A 20304-nucleotide genomic window follows, 5' to 3' on the forward strand; every position below is an offset into this window, starting at 1 on the left:
AAACATAATAAGTGGTAACCTCTGATATGATGCAACATCTTCCACAGGTAGATGTTCCACATCTTCCACATCTTCCCAGGTACAGTGAGGAGACAGAGCAAAAGCGTGTAGAGCCTGCCTACAGTGAAAAAAGCTGCCAAGACAGCGGCGTCTAGAGTCTGCCTGCAGCAAGAAAAGCCAACTAAGTCAGAACTCCTTTGCAAAAGGATAAAAAAAGTACGCCTGAAAATAGAGGAAAAACACCACTGGAAAACAGGGGAGGATGGATTTTGGTGGAAGAATACCCAGTTTTGAAGGTATGAACACTTAACTCCTCTTACACGAATTGGGAGTAGAATATGAAGAGAAGGCTTTGTTAGCCTTGCTGATGTGGACTAAGAACCAAGGGTTGAACACAGCTAAAGAAGCTGCCCTTGATATAAAAACTAGGGTGTGGACTGGGAGGTTTATAAATGAAGCAGCATCCAAAGGCAATGAAGCCAAAGACTACAAAGCCACTATAAAATTTATAAAGCCCTGGAAGCTCTTTTTTGGACTTGTTGAGGCAGTTAAAAACCAAGATGTGTGGCAAGGACAGGGTGCTGGACGAGGCAGCGGGAAGCATGGGCACCACACTGGACACGTGGGAGAAGCAGACAGGTGAGATGGCCATCTCATGCTGCCATGCAGTGCTGCAGAGATGCTCTGCAGCTGCACCATGCCCTGCCCTGCCCTGCCGTGCCGGGCAGTGCAGTCCCACCGAGTGGCGGAGCTGTGGCAGGTGGTGGAGCCGCAGCTGCCCTGGGCCCCGCTGCCCTCCTGCTGCTTGCACCGAGCACGCACCTGCGGTTCCCAAATCGCTTACACCAGAGCTGCCCTCCATTGCCACAGAAACACCCAGACCGCCTCCGTCCAGGGCTGATGGGCTTGGCTCCAAAATTGTGCCTGTGGTCCTGCCTCCACTGGGCACAACCAATTGCTGCCACAACTTGTGGGCAGACACTGAAGCTGCATCCATAGCAGATACTCAGATGCCAAACCAACATCATACCCAGAAGGGTACTGGAACCCAGAAGTGTCAGCAGCATGCTGCTGCAGCCCACTCCCTCCACCGTGGTGGCCCCACTGCACCTGCAGAGTCTCTTGAACAGCCTGAGCGACCCAGACTGCTGATGGTCACACGAGACCCCCACAGAGGGAACCCCAGTCACTGCCCCACTGCCAGTCCCCAAAAGGAGGCCTTCACAACGCTGTTGGTGCCAGCCCCATCACAGCTTCTGTTGGATACCACCCCCACATATGACCCAGTTAGCTTCTGGACAGCAGTAATACAAATGGTGGTTGCAGGTGGAGATATCAAGGGGCTGACCAAACTTCTGTGCCCATGTCTTTGCTACCATTATAGGGCTAGCAGCAGGGGCTTGAGACAATTGCAGTATTCCCAGTTCTGTGAGGTAACGGGAGTGCACTTGATAGACATGTACCTTTTAATTGGCAAGTTCTCTCCAAGCTATGCCAATTGGCTACTAAACATGGACGGAGGTCTCCTGTGGTTCCACATATGGTTCAATTTTTAACTGCCAGTGAATTAACTCCTTTTGACACAAGGTAAATTGCAAAATTATTCTGTACTCCAGCGTAATATATGATGTTTGAATCTGCCTGGAGATGTTATGCAAAGGAGCAAGGACTGCAAAACTCAGAAGTTGCACAGCAGGACCCATGCTTTGGGGCAGCGATTTCTCAACTCATAGGACTGCCCCCCACATTGAAAGCCCACAAATGCAAGCACGTTTAAATCCCTTAATACTAGCACAGGAAAGAAACTTAGGAATGTGAGCCCTGATGAAAATTGCAAACATGTCTTTTCCAACCCAAAGATAGTCAAGCATAAGACAAGCCCCAAGGAATTATATATGCAGTTCATAGAAGATTTGCAGGATGCTATGGAAAAGCAAATAGCATACAGCAAAGCAAGGAATCAATTAATATTACAATTGGCACAGGATAATCCAAATGAGGACTGCAGAAAAGCTATATATTTATTATCCAAAGAGAATCTATCCCTAGAGGAAATGATTAATGCATGCGCTAAGGTTGGAACTGAATCATATAACATGGACTTGTTAGCCAATTCTCTTACATCTGCTGTAAGACTGACACTCCATTGGTACAGATGTGGACAACAAGGCCACAGGAAAGCAAATTGTCCCCACAAGTCCATCCTACTGGGACATTTCAAGGACAGAAGAGTGTAAATGTAAACCAGACTATGCAAATCCAAATTCCATATTAATGGACAATCTCTCAAGGACCAGGCTAACTGGAGACCAAGCGCGAAAGGAAGATGCACAACAACACAAATATCTTCCCACCTTCCTATGGAAGCTTGTCTGACCAGCTAACTGGAAGGACAAGAGGATCAGCTAGAATGGATGTTGGCACCTCAATCCCAACACCTATAAGACTTTAAAGGTACAAAAAGTCCCTTCCCTCTTGAGGGCCAGGGGCGCATAGGGAAAAGACTGAGTGCATTGCTGATTGGAAGATCCAGTGCCACTCTACAAAGTATTTTTTTGCAGCCAGGTGTTACAGATCTGATTTTACAGGACAAATACCTGCCATGGTATCAACCCCTACTCCACCCATGACTATCCCTGCAAAAACCTGAATTGCTCAACTCATTTCTTTTAAGTCTTCTGTCCCTAAAACAGATTCTAGGATGCAAGAATACTAAGGCTTTGGATCAACAGGAGAGTCTCAGGTGTCCTGGACTGAGGTCATAGGTGAGCAAAGACCTAATATGGTTTGTACCATTACGATGCCTTGGGCAAGTCCCTTGCAGACAAAGGTCAGTGGAATGACTGACACAGGGGCAGATGTTACTATCATTTCTGCCAACATTTGGCTTCCATTGTGGTTTACCATGCCTGCAGGATCTGCCAAGGATGGCCTTGAAGGGACCACACAGAGCTACTTGAGTAGAAAACCTGTGTTGGTTAAAAATCTGAAAAGTCAGACAGCGACAATTTAGCACATCACCATTGCACCACTTACACCTGTGGGGGAGGGATGTTCTGTCAGCATGGGGAGTCTAGGTGGGGATGGATTTTTAATGGGCGTCAGGGTATTAAAGGGCATAAAGTATCCCACTGTAAAATGGCTCACTACACAACCTGTGTGGGTACAAGAGTGGTCCCTTGAGAAAGAGAAACTGGATGCCCTAAAATCCCTGGTACAATATCAGCCAGCTCACAGGGACATAGGACCTTCAATGAGCACATGGAACACTCCAGTATTTGTCATTAAAAAATAAATTGGTAAATGGAGGTTGCTCTGTGGCTTAAAAAAAAATCAATGCTGTCATGGAAAGCAGGGTGCTTTGCAACCTGGTATGTCAACTCCTACCACCTGGGACATTCTGATTGTGGACTTAAAAGATTGGGTTTTTTACTACTCTATTACACCCTGATGATACCCCAAAGTTTGCTTTTACAGTGCCATCCATTAATAATACTGCACCACTTGAGTGTTATCAATGGAAAGTTTTACCACAGGGAATGAAAAACAGCCCGTCAAAAGTACAATTTGTCAATAGTACGTTGCACAGGCACTCTCAATAAGTGAGAGAACAACTTCCAGGGACATACTGTTACCACTACATGGATGACGTCTTGATAAACCATAGAACCACAAAAGGCCTCTCACAGATTCGGCCAAGCTTGATGAAAGCATTAAAAACATTTGGGCTGCAAGTGGAACCAGAAAAGGTGCAACAGCAACCCTGGAAATACCTAGGATCAAATAATGGATCAGACCATGTTCTTTTAAATGTTATGACTGTTCTGCCTATGTTGCTGTTATTACACAGAGATTAGACTGAGCAATATTAAGAGAAATTAACAATGCACCACTATTTGACTTATGAAAAACTTGTGTCATACTATCCAGGCCAGAACTTGCCCTTATTACATCTTTCTCATCAGAAGTTGTAGAAATTCGCCAGGTTTCATTGCAGAGGGCAATGCTCAAGCAGATTGGCTAGCTAGCCCCTCTTGGACATCATCACAGCCAGATATGCTTGCACAAGCAAAGGCATCACAAGATTTTTTCACTCAAGGTTTTTGAGCACTACAGCAACAATTCCAGCTGTCAAACACAGAGTCTTGTAATATAATTAACGTCTGTCCTGACTGCCAAGGCCACACTGCAACATTGCAGTTGGGGGTAAACCCTCGTGGACTTTGTGCTTTTCAAATCTGGCAAACTGATGTCACATATATCCCTGAATGTTTAAAATAGGTGCATGTGTCAACCAATACCTTTTCATTGGCTATATGGGCATTAGTAGACACAGAAGAAAAGAGTTGGGATACCATCACACATTGGCAATCAGCCTTTGCTGCTTTAGGTATTCCTCATATCATTAAAACAGACAATGGCTCTGAATATGCCTCACAAAAGACAATTCCTACAGCTCTGGGGTGTCTTACACCACACTGGTATTCCCTGCCACAACAGAACCCCAATTAGGCTAGCCTAGTTCATTAAAGATTAGAAGTGAACGAGCCCCCAGATGAGACAATGATAGGTTGGATTTGAACTCAAACTGGGGACCTCAGCCATTCCCATTCAATCCTGAATGCAGACATCTAGCTGGCCAGTGAGCTGGGTGGTGCTGGGACCCCGACCAGCCAGGGGTTCAATTGTGGGAATTTTGAGCCCTCTGTGAAAGGGAGCATCCATGAATAAACGTTGGCTGTTGTTGCATGACCTTTTGTGTGTCCAGTAGTGTGCTGACTCCAAAACTGGGACAAAATGTAATACACTGACCTTCTAGTATTAGGCTAATTTTCCACTTAAGTGAAGAAACTGACCTGGCTAATTTTCCATTGAAGTGAAGAAACTAAATAGTGGAAGCTCAAGCCTTTCTTTTAATTAATTTAATCTCCATATTCTCAATTGTTTTATTACTAGCTTTCCTGTGGATTTTTACAACTCAATTAATTTCATACCTAGGAAATCCAAAAAGCCTTCTTGACAGTAGTCCAAGATCTGCACAGAAATCACTTCCTCATAGATGATCTCATCACAGGGTGGAGTCATCCTCAGTGAGGTACTTCCGAGGAAAAAAAACTTATTTAGAGGATTATAAAGAAAGAGACTTTAATTTGGGAAAAAGGAAATTTTCTGTTGGTGAACATCTGTGATGGTGAATTCAACCCCTTCTCAAGAGGCATTTCTGGTGGAACACAGACAACACTGCAGTTTTCCTATGTTTTGAAAATATTTTTAATATTGCAATTTTTTTAAAATTATGCAATCAATCTGGAATACCTCTTGCCTTAAGAAGACTGCACACTTCACTGAAAAATAGTATACTCATAAGTTATCTTTTTTAATACTTAGATTTTAGAAAGGTGCCACTGTTCATTTCCTGTGAATTTTATGATTTGCTTAGATTTAGAAAGCAGATATGACAAAAAGCCTCTGAAAACAACCATCAGCATTATTTCTTGATGGTATAATTTTCAAATAGGAAATATTGGCAAGGGAGGACAAAGCAGCTACATGAGTAATTACTGTTATGTGGTGGACTTTTCTCAGAGTTTTAGTCCTTAATTTGATTTATAATGTACTTTTTGTTTGGATCTGTGAGACACCAAATCCACTTACTCTGATTTATTGATTTTTCAAACAATACGTTATATTATTTAGCCTAATACACTGTGTTTGAGAGAATTTGTCTCTCAGTTGTCTATAGAATGTAACATGCTAATTTGAAATGTTTTCTGGCTATTGATAGAACAGACTAGAAGAAGTTAAAAAACACCAGGTAGTGTTTTATTCATTTTGGAAACTCAGTGCCAACTGGCACATCAGCTTCCATTTATCCTCCAGGAAATACTTTGCCAGAGAAGCCTGGGAAAAGCTACATGATTTATTCAGGCTATGGGAGGCCTCAGCCACACAGCCCTGGTCAGTCCCTTTAGGAGTTCATTCTCAATGCAATGCCCTCAGTTACATCCAGCTTCATTATGTCGAAGAACATAAAAAAAGCTGTGAACATACATAAGGCTATGAACTCTGTACAACAAGCCCTTTACACTTCCTATAATAATCATGTATATTCTGCTATCACTGATGAGAGAACAAGGAAACCACTGAACTGTGGTTTGAGACTTATTGAATAAGACAGAAAAAAAATTTAGGAGATATTCTTCATATTTTGGCATACAGCTTTGGAAAATTGTAGGGCTTTTTTCAGAACAAAAGGTTTCTATGTGGCAGCCTTAAAAGGAAGACTTACTAACGCTACTACAACTGAATGATGCAATTGTTATTATTATCCATAACTGAAAAAAATCAGTGACATTTAAAAAATCTCCTGTAAAATGAAGAAATAACCCCGCATTTCAATCTTATTAGTAGGGATTGAAACTTCAATACTTCAGTATTTCTCAACAGAGTTTTTGTGAGGGTTATTTTGCCTAGATTGAATTCAATTTGTATGGAAGATTACTAGCTCAAATATTTTCATCCTCATAGTTTCTTTATAGAATTTAGCACACAGAATTTACTAGCCATTTGAGTTTGACTCTCTGCTTTTCAAAATTTAAGTGAGACACAAATCTCAGAGAAAAGAATTGAAATGACACGAAAATATTGGAATTAGATTCTGCTGCTACACGTATTAAAAACAGGCCATTCTATTGATTTCAGTACAGTAATTCTTAATATATGTAGATATATCAGAAAAGAAATTGCACGTTTAATATTACAAGTAGTGAAAGAGAAACTTTGAATTTGTGGTTGGTACATTTAGCATAACCTTAAAATTGTACTGTTTAGTACATAATCATATGAAGCTTTCAGATTAGCCACTGAGGTGTGGCAAGTTAGTTGAGAAAAGTGAAAATTTAAAATCTCAGCAGTGAATTAATCAATTCATTGCTATCAACAGATTTGGCAGATTATTAGCTGCCCTTGATAAGGTCATGTGAGACTAGATACGTAAACTACATGAGTAGCCCTGTTCCGCAAAGGAAAATGCAGACCTCATTTTCAAATATTTCTATCAACACTCTAAGAAGTTGAATATTAATTTATATTAAAACTACAATTTAGCACACTCTGAATGAAATATTGCAGGAATTTTTTGAAGGAATTTTGGAAAGTAGAAGACTGAAGAAAAGACCATAGAACAGGGTATACAGACATGGGTTGCTGTGATGATAGGCAAAGCACTGTGTATTTATCTGAAATAACACTCAGACTAAACTCAGAAAACTAACTCTTTTGTACTGGAAATTAGTTCTGTGGAAAGTGGAATATTTTTCTGCCCATCATTGAACCTTTGAGGCTTTAGAAAAAATAATTTGGGGAACAAGAATGTCCAGATGAATCTTCTGAAAAAGAACTCACTGGCATTGAATGTCCTGCTTAAATTTCACCGTATCCTGATGCGATTGTAATTTTCTGAAAAAGGGTTCCTGGTTTGGTTTTCTTTGTTATGTTGAATAGAAATTCTTCAATTGCAACTTTTTCATATAAAGTCACCCTGGGACATCTTTCTAAGATTGATCCTGTGGGGAAAGCTATGCCAAAAATGTCTGTAACTCGAATACAAGAGACATTGGGATGGGTGCAACCCTGTAAGATTAATATTTGGATTTCAGTTCCCCAAGTTAATGGAGTGTATATCAAATCCTAAGAATGTGCATGATCACAGTGAAATCTACACGACTACATAAGCTTAATTATTTTGCTGAATCACACAGTAAAATACTGTAGATAGGCAAAATTAAGTATGTGATAGTCACCTAAAAGTTTCAGGAAAGTGCCTACCAATGCATATAGATTGGGCTTTAATCATTTATTAGGTTGCAAAAATTAGTTTTAAAATAACATGGTTAAAATGGGCTCTATTGCTTATTCTAAATGTTACAGAAATAATCCTGCAAGCTCTGCAGTGTTACATGCCCCTGCTAGACGCCAGTATAATATCTTTAAAAGTATGACCACAGGCAGTGACCTCCCTCTGAGGTTGGAATTGATTATCTTGTATAAGCAGGGTAAATAATCTTGAGCAATATGAGATTTTTTATTTTTGCCACAGAATGCTTTGTTTGATTTATGACTGAAAGTGAAGTGACCTGCATGACTGCACTCTCTTTCAGAGTTTCATCCCCAAAAAATCACTTTTTATCTCAATGACTTCGGATCAAGGCATCATATGATAAAAGCTGAAGAACAGTACAGTACAGAAAGCACTACCAAACAGATCAGTGGTCAAAGAGCTGCTTTGATGCCCTTCACACCCTACAAGGGTGTTTTACTTCTGATGTCTTTGTTCTGTTACACACTTGGGGGCAGGGAACCACACAGATTTTATTAGGAAAGATTATCAGGCCTATACAGAATTTAAATCTAGTCTATCCTATAGAACTGAACTACTGGGATCTCACTTAAAGACTGGAAATAAATGAATTTTATCAAAGCAGAATTCTTAAAGATGGTTAAAAATGTTGCCAGGTTATCCTGTGTCCTCAGATGACAGCCAGACTTGCTCCAACATTACAGTCAACCATGTCTTTGCCTTGTTTCCAGGGATCACTGGATCATGTGAGTAATACATGAGAACAATGTCATCTCTCAGTGCTTACACTACATAGTCAGCATGACTTCTATATTAATAAAATGCATCCTTAAGGATTATCAATTGTCTGTTTATCCATATTCACAACTTAAAATGATGAGGTTTTACTGTTTTCTGAGACACTATCTGTTCATTCAGCATTTCTATATATATGGTCCTAAATCACCATCATATTTCAAAGTAAATGCAGCATACATGACTCCCAGTAAGCACAAATATCTAAGTCTCTATGCAAAGTGAATGGACCTACATTTTTAAAGACAGTCTATTTTAAAGACAGGATTATATAAATCCTTCAGTAATTAAAAGTAGAATTTCTAATCTGTTAGATTGTTTCCAAAAACTAAATTTAAAGCTGTGTATATATAATTTGAACTCTAAAAGTCAAAGTATAATGATTTTTCCCCAGTGAAAGATTTTTTCCATAGTTCTATAGTATTGCTAGAATTCCACCATTGCTATTTGTATATTCTCTTAGAGCCTCCTTATAAAAGCATATGTTCTATGTGTTTCCTCCTGTTTCCATGTGGTAGGCAAAGATATTCTATGACTCAAACAGCATTAGCAACTGAATAAGTCTTTGAGTGTACTGAGAAAAATGTAGAAATGTTAACAGCCACATTTCACAACAGTAGGAAAAATGCTTGTGTAGCATTCACTGTCATAGCCGAGCATATGCTCTCCATGGTTCTTTAGTCATCTGCTTGGAGTGGGCTGCAGTGCTGAGGAAAAGACAATCTGTCTCTCTGTTAATGAAAAAGTATCTCTACAAAGTAGAGTTGATTAGTATAAAAGGGTAAACTCTTCAGTGACTTAGAAACTGAGAAACATGGGGAAAAATGCACGATCATTGTAAATAAATATTATCTTTTCTGCTTGCACAGCTCAGATATTTATGGCATATGAAACACAAATACTGTAAAGATTTTAGTCCTTGAATACTTGAACAGAGAAAGCAAGAAATGTAAAATATTTTTACAAACACATCTGGAAAATTTAGTAAAGTGTAAATTTAATTTGTCAGGTATAATAGCATCTCCTTTCAAAGTATGAACAAATCCCTTTTAAAAGAGATAGCAGAAGCTTTGGAAGACGTCTAAAAGCATCAATGCATAAGCTAATCAACTCTCATTTCTCATCTGAATACCTTGACTTACATGGCTCCATGCTGCTGCTACCAGATTGCTTGATATAAACAAGCCCAACTGTGTGGATAGCTTGACTATCTCTGTACTCCTCTGCTGGCTGCAGGGCAGGCATATTCCTTCTGTAGATCTGAAGCGGCAGGTGGCTGAGCAAATAAAAGGGAAGGTCCAACTCAGCACTGTTACTGTGTTCTTTCTTACTTTTTCTCTCACCAGAAAACATTCTGATGGCCTTTTATCAGACAAGAGTTTTTAAAACATAATCATGTTGAAAATGAGATTAAAACCTCTTTCTTTTAATAAGATTGTCTAACAGTGGAATCCACTTGAATTGCTGAAAAAAGGGGGAAAACATTTTGCCAGCTGCACAAACCCACAGATTTTAAATTTTAAATTTTGCCTGTGCCAGGAATCTGCCTTAGGCTGAATTTTAACAGATGGACAAAACAGAAGAGTTTGGTGGTTTCTTTTTTTTTTTTTTTTTTTTTTTAAGGGTTAGACAAAACAAAACATATTTCTCTTATATCTAGCATGAGTAATTTTTTAGAATTTCCAGAATATCCAAGATTTTAAGAAAAAAAATCACACTTGCTGAAATGCTCTTTGGCAAGAAAAAAGCCCGTGTCTTTCTTCCAAACGCACATGCAAAATTTTTTAATTAAAGAGTCCAGAGTCAGGAATGGAACCCACTAGTTTTCCTGCCAGGAAATATTTTTTAAATCCATTAGCAAAATGCCTGTCCTCTCTGTCTAGCACCAGTTCTAAAGATGACACTGAGTTGAGTGCGAATGTTGGTCTGCTGGAGGGCAGGAAGGCTCTGCAGAGGGATCTGGACAGGCTGGATCATGGGCTGAGGCCAGTGGTGGGAGGTTCAACAAGGCCAAGTGCCAGGTCCTGCCCTTGGGTCACAACAGCCCCAGGCAGGGCCACAGGCTGGGACACAGTGGCTGGAAAGGACCTGGGGGTGCTGGTGACAGTGACTGAAGATGAGGCAGGGTGTGCCCAGGGGGCCAAGAAGGCCAAGGGCATCCTGGCCTGGATCAGCAATGGTGTGGGCAGCAGGAGCAGGGCAGGGATTGTCCCCCTGTGCTGGGCACTGCTGAGGCCACACTTGGAGTGCTGTGTCCAGTTCTGGGCCCTCACTGCAAGAAAGACACTGAGGGGCTGGAGAGAGTCCAGAGAAGGGGAATGGAGCTGGGGAAGGGTCTGGAGCACCAGTCCTGTGAGGAGCAGCTGAGGGAGCTGAGGGTGTTTATCTTGGGGAAAAATAGGGTCAGGGGAGACCTAATCACTCTCCACAACTGCCTGAAAGGAGGTTGTGACCAGGTGGGCTTGGTTTCTTCTCCCAGGCACCAGTGACCAGATGAGAGGACATATTGTAAACTTGTGCAATGGGGCGGCGTAGATCGGACATTAGGAAATATTTCTACACAGAAAGTGCTATCATGCACATAAACAGGATGCCTAGGGAAGTGGCAGAGTGACCACCTCTGGAGGTATTTAACAGATGTCTAGATATAGCACTTGGGAACATGGCCTAGTGGGACTTGCCAATGTAAGGTTAACAGTTGGAGTCAATGACCTTAAAGGACTTTTCCAGTCTAAATGATTCTATTATTCCAAGTCTAGGTGAGAGTTCTTTCCCCTCTGTTAGCTGAGGAGAACTGACGAAGGACTACCCCTTTTAGAGGTTACAAATGAACGTAACTGAGAGGCAAAGAAAGGAAAAGATATTTTATGGGAAATTCTAGTAAAGAAAATGCATGACTACAAAACAAATGATTTTGTCATTCATGAATTTTAAAATTAGGGAGGCCTGATGCCTCTCATCGTCCTGTGGTTTTTCTTAACAAGATGTGTGCCACATCTTTTTTCAAAATACAGAGAAAAGGTCCAGAGAACATAACTTCACTTCTTAATAGATCCTCACTGACAAATTGCTAGTAGTAACTTTACATGGTTTTAAGATATTATCTCATATGTACTTTGATCCCAAGCAAATGTACATGTCTACATGTCTACACTAACCACATTTCACTATGCACAACATACAAAGGTTATAAATCATGGAATAGCATATTTTAAAGCATTTTAACCTGCTTATTGTGACTTTCAGAAGCCACAGTTCTAGCAAAATGTATGATGCTGTAGAAAGCCCTTCTCTCATGCAAACATGGATAAGTATCTCAGAGATACATGAATTTAAAAAATCTATTAATTTTATCATACTTTGACGAATCAAACTCAGAACATAAAATATAAATTACCTCATGGTTTTTGCTTCAGTGTTTCAATGTATAAAAAGGATCCATCTCAAACATCTAATAATTTTTAGATGGAGAACTTTTAGATAGGACTATAACTTTGGGGACAACACATATTCATGTTAAGTAGGAAGTGTTCCAATACAGCAGTATTAGCAGTAGAGAACTAAAAGAATGGCCAGTATGAGTGAAGTTAGTCAATACTCAGTATAAATGAAGATAGATTACAAATCTATCCAGGCTGGAAAAACAGAATTCAAGAATAAAATCTATGAAAACACTAACTTATAGAATATTAACTGTTAAGTTATTCTTCAGAGAAGTGACATTCAAAGAATTTATTAAAAGATAATCAGTTTTGTAATTACACTAGAGTAAAAGCCTCTCTTAATTTTATGTACACAAAATAAAAACAGCAGAAGAATCTTTTATAGTCTCTGCTCAGAGAGGGTATAAAGACAAGAAAAATGGTGAGACAAAAATCTTCTCAAGTTTAGGGCATTACAGGTCATCACTAATCATTCATGCCCTTTTCAACTTTTCATCTAGCATATAAAAAACATTATTCAAGCATTTCAGAAAAGCAAGTCTTAGGTACAGAGCTTTCCTGACCTCTTCTATTGCTACCACTACCTGTTTCCAGTTGTATTACAGTCTTCCACTTATCAGCTTTGACTTTCCAGCTTGCCATATTACACTCTGAAATTCCAATCTTTCTTACAAAAGGAATTGAGATAACTTTCTAACATCTAATATCAGCATCATCTACCACCTGTTGAGCATTACTGTCAGAGAAGGCTGTTGTGCTTTTGAATGCCATTACAATCAAGTGAGATAGAAGAACTCCATTAATAAAATGTCAGATACTCATTTTCTCTGGTTATCTGTGATTGGTCCACATGACATGTATTTTCACACAACCTTTGAAAGTATTTGAGGATATTCTTTGCTTTCAATTTATGTTCCTTTTATATCAAGTGGTATCTTGTTGTTACAGCCACTCTGAAAGATTGCATTTTGTCCAGACTGCTATCTCTATTTTTCTGAAGACATTTAAAATTTTTCCATAATATCTTGCTTCCACCGATGCTTAAATTTATCTGATTTTTAATTCCCAAGTAAGATCCAGAATTTTTCAGGTAAGTTTTGAAGACAAATATGGATTCTTTCTTATTTTCTTTCTTTTGTATCACATTATTTTCAAATAGAGATTGTTTGGTGCTGAAGATCACTTATTTCCCTACAACCATTAAAAAAAAAAAAAAAAAAAAAAAAAAAAAAAAAAAAAAAAAAAAGTCCTCTGAGTTTTGCTAAAATTAAATGCTTTCAAAAGATTGACCATATACAGTGGGTTTTTTTTTTTTTTTTCTGGTAAACCTTATGAGTCCAGTTTTTTCATCAGTCACAAAAATGAACAACAACCCCTAGAAATGTACAATAATCTCCACTGTTCTATGTGTCAAACACCTCCTGTCTCTGTGAAAGCGTAGGTACAAAGATGAATGGTTGCATGCCAATCCCATCTGTAAGTGTTTGTGTTTATCCAGCTTCTATGCAAAGTAGTCCTTAGCAGTAATTGTAACTAAACTGAAAGTCACATACAGTCATTTAAAAAATTAGTTCTTAAATAAAATAAAAATATATAAAAAGGCTATAGGAAATAAACATTGAAACTGCTTTTGTTAACTGAAGTTTTAGGTATGCTTACCTTACTTTACTGCTGCGGATACCTACTATGCATATACTTTCAAAAAACTAAAAGCTTCTATGCATTCTTTCTCCCCTTACTTCTGTTTTAAAATAATGAAGTCTTCATATCTTTTTCTGATATCACTTAAAGGGAATGTTTGCAATCCCTTAATTCTCTACAGTTGCCACTGTTAGTTCATCAATACTTTAGTTTTCGCAAACATTGATAATAACTGCAAGCATTAAAATTAAAAGTCTTCTGAGATGGCTTGGGTGCTACTTATTAAGGCTTCCTTATGTTTCACGTTTCTAATGCTTCCACTGTGACAGCCCTAGGGAGTGAATACCTTCAGCCAATAAAAGATGGCTTCTTTTTCAGAAGACATAAACTTGCCACAGACACACAAGGTCCCTTACAGCTTGAAAGCCTGCCATAGACATGGAGCAGACATATGAAAATTCATTTACAGAGATCCACAAAGACTATCTATGTCCCCTCTCCACTGTATCTACCAGCCACACAGCACCTGCCACAGTCTAATTCCCATCAGCAATCCAAATGTCTAATTTAAGGAAGTGTATCCAAGGTCATGTGCATTTGCACTCAGCTGTGGCCTAAAGAGAAAACCCACTTTTTATTTTTTTTTTTTTTGCAAAGTATTTATTATTTTACATATTTCTCTTTAATAAAAGGACACTAAGCCTGTAACAGGAATGTCTCCATTATGGCAGTTACCATTTCATCATGTATTAGTATCAATATTTCATCATGTACTGGAAAGGAGAAAAATCGTCTGAGAGATGGAACTTCTTTATAATCACAAACCTACAGTCTAAGTAGAAGAAGGCAGACTGTGGGAACCTGCTTTTAAACTTAAACAGCTAGTGTCTTGTCTTCTGTAGCAGCTCTTGCCTCCAAGTATTTATGGCAATTCAGGATGCTACATTTGTTCAGCTGTGCATGTTGTACTCTTTGCCTCTGCCAGCTGTGATAGCTTATTCCCCTCCCCTAAAACGGAGATTTCTTTAGCTGCAAGAAATCTGCCCATGTGAGCTGAAGAACGAAAGTCTGACAGCAAAAACTAGGACAATCCTTCCGGAGTTGTGTGTTCAATGTCACCATCTAGACATCATCTCTGAGGCAGTGCAATCAACAGGGAATAGTGCTGTGTGTTCTTCTCATTATACATGCTAGTAATTGAAATGTGCCTACTTTCCAGCACAGCTAGCTAGAAGTAATAAAAACTACCTCTGAACAATCAGAACACTTGTAGGTCCCTCAAAGACAGTAAGTGAGATACAGCTTTGGATTACTGATCGTACTATCTCTGGACTCCTCTGGACCTCTGTTTATTTAGAGGTAAAACTGAATGTTTAGATCAACATTGAAAGGAGTTATACCTTCACACTGCTCTTCCAAAAGTATTTATTAAAATACAAACACTTTTTCATATTTAGAATTTTAAAAAACTATTCAGGAAAGTTGTAAAAAGCAGTGTAGATTTAAAGATTTGTTTCAAAAGTCTTCAGTTTCAGTTTTTCTTCCTCATTGCTGGTTTAATAAGTGAAATTCCTTGATAATAACTTGAAGATCTACCTACAATTTATAAACAACTGGAACACTGAAGCAGTATACTCAACGAATATTATATCAAAGACAGATATTATTTCTGCACGACATGGCTCTGTATAAGAAACTGATGAATATAGAAGTAAAGGGTCTTAAGTACTAAAACTAAGTCAAGGAACATGGGAGAGCAGTTTGCAGGATTAAATCTGACAACTATTCAAACTTTAACTAATGAACTAAGTCACCAATATGGCACTTTCCAGCTATCTCTAAAAGCATCCTACCAGTACTGATGATGTGAGCAAAGTTAGGATGAAAAGATAAATAAGATGGTTGAGCTATGAAAAATCAGGGCCATGGAAAGACAATAGTTTAAAAGGTAGTGTAGGATCTGTCACAGAATCATACAATGGTTTGGGTTGAAAGGGACCTTAAATATCAGCTGGTTCCAATCCCCTTGCCATGGGAAGGGACACCTTTCACTGGATCAGGTTATTCAGAGCCCCATCCAACAACCCAGCCTTGAGCAATTCCCAGGGATAGGACATCCACAGCTTCTCTGGACAACCTGTCCCAGTGCCTCACCACTCTCAAAGTAAAAAATTTCTTCCTAATACCTAATCTAAAACTTCTTCCAGTCTGAAACCATTTTCTCTCATGCTGTAAATACGTGCTCTTGTAAAAACTCCATTTCCATCTTTCTTTTAGGCTCTCTTTAGGTACTGGAAGGTGGCAATTAGGTCATTCTGTTTAATGCTGATATTTGCAATTATTGAAATATACAAGTTTTAAAAAGCACTTCTTTATTTGTTTCTGGAAGTTCCAGAAGGGAGAGATTTTTAAATCACAATGACTTGGTTTTGTGGGTTGATTATGCAATTATGTAGGAACACTGTGTGCAACAGGAGAAATAAACTATTGTTAACATCAAGTTGCACTCCAGACCAATTAATGGTATTACCATTTTTATAGAACCTATATTTTTCTCGTATTATAGAGAAGGGATACTTGCTTGCAAGCACTTGAGCCTAGCATAGTATATAGCACTCTGAATAGTAACATGCTACTTTTCACACCTGTATGCACTAATCTTAGAAATGTTCACAGGATTAGGCATTGTATGAAACAAGTATCATATTTCATACAAAAATTACTCAGAAATGTATACATCTTTGTAGTGTTAAATCACAGCTCTTCAAACCAGTATTTCATAAGATAGTTATTTTTAAGAATATTGTTTTAAATAAAATTTATTTGGGGTACATTTGCATTTAAACCAAAATAAAAATATATTTTTAACATAGCAAAAATTTGAAGTGCCTTATCATGGCCACCATCAGTCAGTCAGCTGAACATTTGTCAGAGAAAGTAGTTTCTTAATAATTTCTAAAGCACTTCAGGTACCCAACAATGCAGATATTAGCAAATAATAATAAACAATAATACACACACAACTAAAAAAATAAAATTAGAGACTTTTTACTTTTCTTTTGTGGTGATAGCATCACCCTAGAGGTTGAAAAAAGGTCTGGCAGGTTATTAAACAGACAATAAACACTGGCATTAAAATATTTTTCTTCAAAAAATATAAGCACTCAAAGCACACAAATATTCTCTTAAATTTAGAAAGTGATTTGCATCAGTAAAAGACACTTCTGAGAGCAGATAAAACCCAGTAGGAATATTATGTGATTTAATTTTACCTTCCTGTTCCAGAACTGTTGCAATTCTGAAGAACTGCACTAAGATGTTACAGTAGGACTTAGAGCACTCAGCACCAGGCCAGAACAGAAATCACCATCATATTTACATATTTATCAGTACTCACTGGGAATATTCAAACTGTACCATAGAGTAAAAAAACCCAACAAAATCAAGTATATGGACAGCTGCCATGTAACATTCATGCTTGAAGTTCCAATTGCTTTATGATATATTTTCTTCAAAGGACACCAATGGTAGCAAAATTAAGATTCTTCCTGTTTCATAAACACTAGCTAATATTAATATAAAATATATTGGAAAACATTTGTTGTCAGAAAGTATGGATGAGTAAATATGCATGAGAAGTAACATAAGCAGGGCGGGATCAAATCAAAATTATTTTATTGCAAACTTCAAGCAAACAGGCATGGAAAACAGCACATAATATGAATCTGGATCAATCCTCAATTAAGCTGGCAGACATAGTTATATAATTGTAAATATAACTATTATTTTCCTTTCTTGCTAACCCTGGTTTGTCATTTGACTTGATGGTGACCTTCTGTTGAGAAATAATCTTAAAAATATCTCACAGGGCACGAAACCTTAACTTGAGAGACAACAGCTTTGTTCTGCAGTCAGGTGTATCTTACTGGGTCATCTCATAGAAGTCTTGTTACTTGTCTGTGCCCTAGTTTCTTCACTGAAAAAATACATATGCCTCTATACACAGGCTGCTATTTTTTTTCATTTCTACATCTGAACTGTTCTGCATATGTTCAAGTTATATCAAAATGAAAAATAAAGAGAAGGATATATGTATTTACTACAGGCATAAAAATTTACTGTGTTTGGCAGAAGAGAAGAATAATTTTCTTTATATTAATCTTAGTATACATTAGTATTACAGAGTCATATAAAGCACTGAAACTAATGATGTCACAGTACTTTGATGAAGTAGAGTAGGTAATAAAAATAATTTAATACAGTCAAGTAAAACAGCTTACTAAATTTTTAGTACTTATTGATTAATCTAGGATGTAGCAAAGAGATGCAAAATAAATTTTTGCCCATTTTGTTCTGATAGCACTCGTTTCTTGGAAATTTCATGTATGAATTTCATTTTTCTGTGTGTTTCTCCTAACATGGCCAAAAAATCAAAATAAAACTTGAGAGAGAACAAGCTATACCTTCAGCTAAAGTGAGTCCACAACCATTTTTAGCTCTGGTGCAATCTTCAAGACTATTTAAACATAAATTCTCTCATCTAAGCTAACATGGTGGGCCTCAGGAGAGTTCAGTCTCCTGGCTGAAAACAATGTTAAGTTGTTTGGAAAAATCCATTCTCCCAAAATAAAACTATATATTATGAAAATGCTTTCTTATCCTAACATATCAGGATTGCTATTAAAAATTGCAAGATGTTGAGCTGTTAAGGTCAATTAGGCCATACAAATATTTAGGACAAACATCACTCAGATGTGTACAAATAAGTATACATTTCTTCTATACAGAAAACAAAATCCCAAAAATCTAATATTTGATCACGGGAAGCAGAAAATATAAAAATCTCAATTTTACCAAGAGATATGTACCTGTGTGGTTTATATATATGCTATGTTTGAAAAGCATGCATAAATCATATCTTACAAGTAATGCAGGTTATTTTCTCTCATCAATAATTTCTAAGTTGTATGGCATTTTGATGTAACAAACTCCTGTCATATCTATATAATGCCATCAAGGGAAATATAATATTTCCAGATATTCTGTTGTAGAAAAAGGGGAAGGTAGACAGGGTTAATAATTTTGATAGGTCTGCAGTCTGTGCAAAGTAAGAATAAATGCTGGCAAATGAGATATTAAATGCAAGTGAAAGCAAGTTTCATGAAAGAAATTGAATGTTCTTGCTGTGCACAATTTTCCTCATCCATAAATGAAGGACCATCACCATTAATACAGTGCTCATTGCTTCTCCAATTAAAAAAAATGTACATCAGAATCTGCTTACTGCAGCTGTAAATGTCTCCATTTCACTGTTCTGATTTACTCCACTACAAGTCTATTTTTGTCCTGTACATGACTAGTTGTTGCTGTCCTAGGTTATGTTGGGACAGACCATTGAGGTCAAGGACTGAATGCAAAAGTCCTGTGGAGTAAGTTGTGAAGAAGTAGCAAAAATTCCAAGGTTGCAACATTTATTCGACTGAATGGAAATTGTCATTTCCACTGCCTGTGATATGGTATGTTATGTGTGTGGAAAAGCACTGTGTGAGTTAGACTTTTCATCCTTGCCTTTGCAGGTTCCTGTCAAATATGATGTGAGTTAATTCTTTTAGAAAGCTGCAAAACAGTAATAATTTCTTACTTTTTAATTATCGTTTGGTGACAGACATTGGATGAGGGAAGGAGGCGGACATCATTGGGGGATAAAACACTAAGAGGCTTTTGTCTATCAGCAGCTGTGCATGAGCCATTAGCAGCTGTGCACACACTCTTCACTGTTTTAGAAAAAAATCCTACAGAAAACTATCACTCCAGATGGAGAAGGTTTGTGTGTGTCAGCCTTCAACCAATCACTCCACGAGCATATTCCTTCCTATGCTGGTCACTGCCCAGCCTTCAGCAATCTATCCTGGTGCATCTGCACTTGCCATCTTCTTCCACACTGGTATGATGTTAACATCTTCCACACTAAAGGCATTAACATCAATGGAGCCTGCTGTGCTTGAGTGCACTAGGCACAAACATTCTCTTAGAGCTGCAGTTGCTGAGGAAAGCCCTCAGTGAAATACAGCCCCCGCAATGCACCAGACTGACACTGTGCAAATGGTGGTGAGCAGATTTGCACATCTGTTTCTCTCGATTTACACATCTGCTGTGTAAATGACAGAGTGTGTAAAAATGAAGTGGAAAATGCCATTGAAAATACCAGAGTCAAGGTTGCGAGGCTTTGTTAATTCTTTCCTACTCTACTTTTAATGTGCAAAATAAAAAATATGTCAAGAATGTGTGAAAAACAAACTCATGTCAAACCTATTCTAAATGGAAGGCCAGGAGCTATGAGTATATTCTGTGATATATGTTTTTGCAGGCAGATATAATGCTAGAGTTTCTGTAGCAGTATCTGCAGATGTTGATTCTCCATCATTTTGTAACCCAGAATAACTCACAGCTGTTGGGGCAAGTATCAGCATCTTTCATATTTTGGAGACCAAGGCTCTCCTCCTTACTCACGGTTTGTAAATAGCTTCTCATCATTGGCTCTCTCAGCTCCCCCCTCAACCCTGCAAT

Source organism: Zosterops lateralis (assembly GCF_965231275.1).
Source record: "Zosterops lateralis genome assembly, chromosome: Z".
NCBI lineage: Eukaryota > Metazoa > Chordata > Aves > Passeriformes > Zosteropidae > Zosterops > Zosterops lateralis.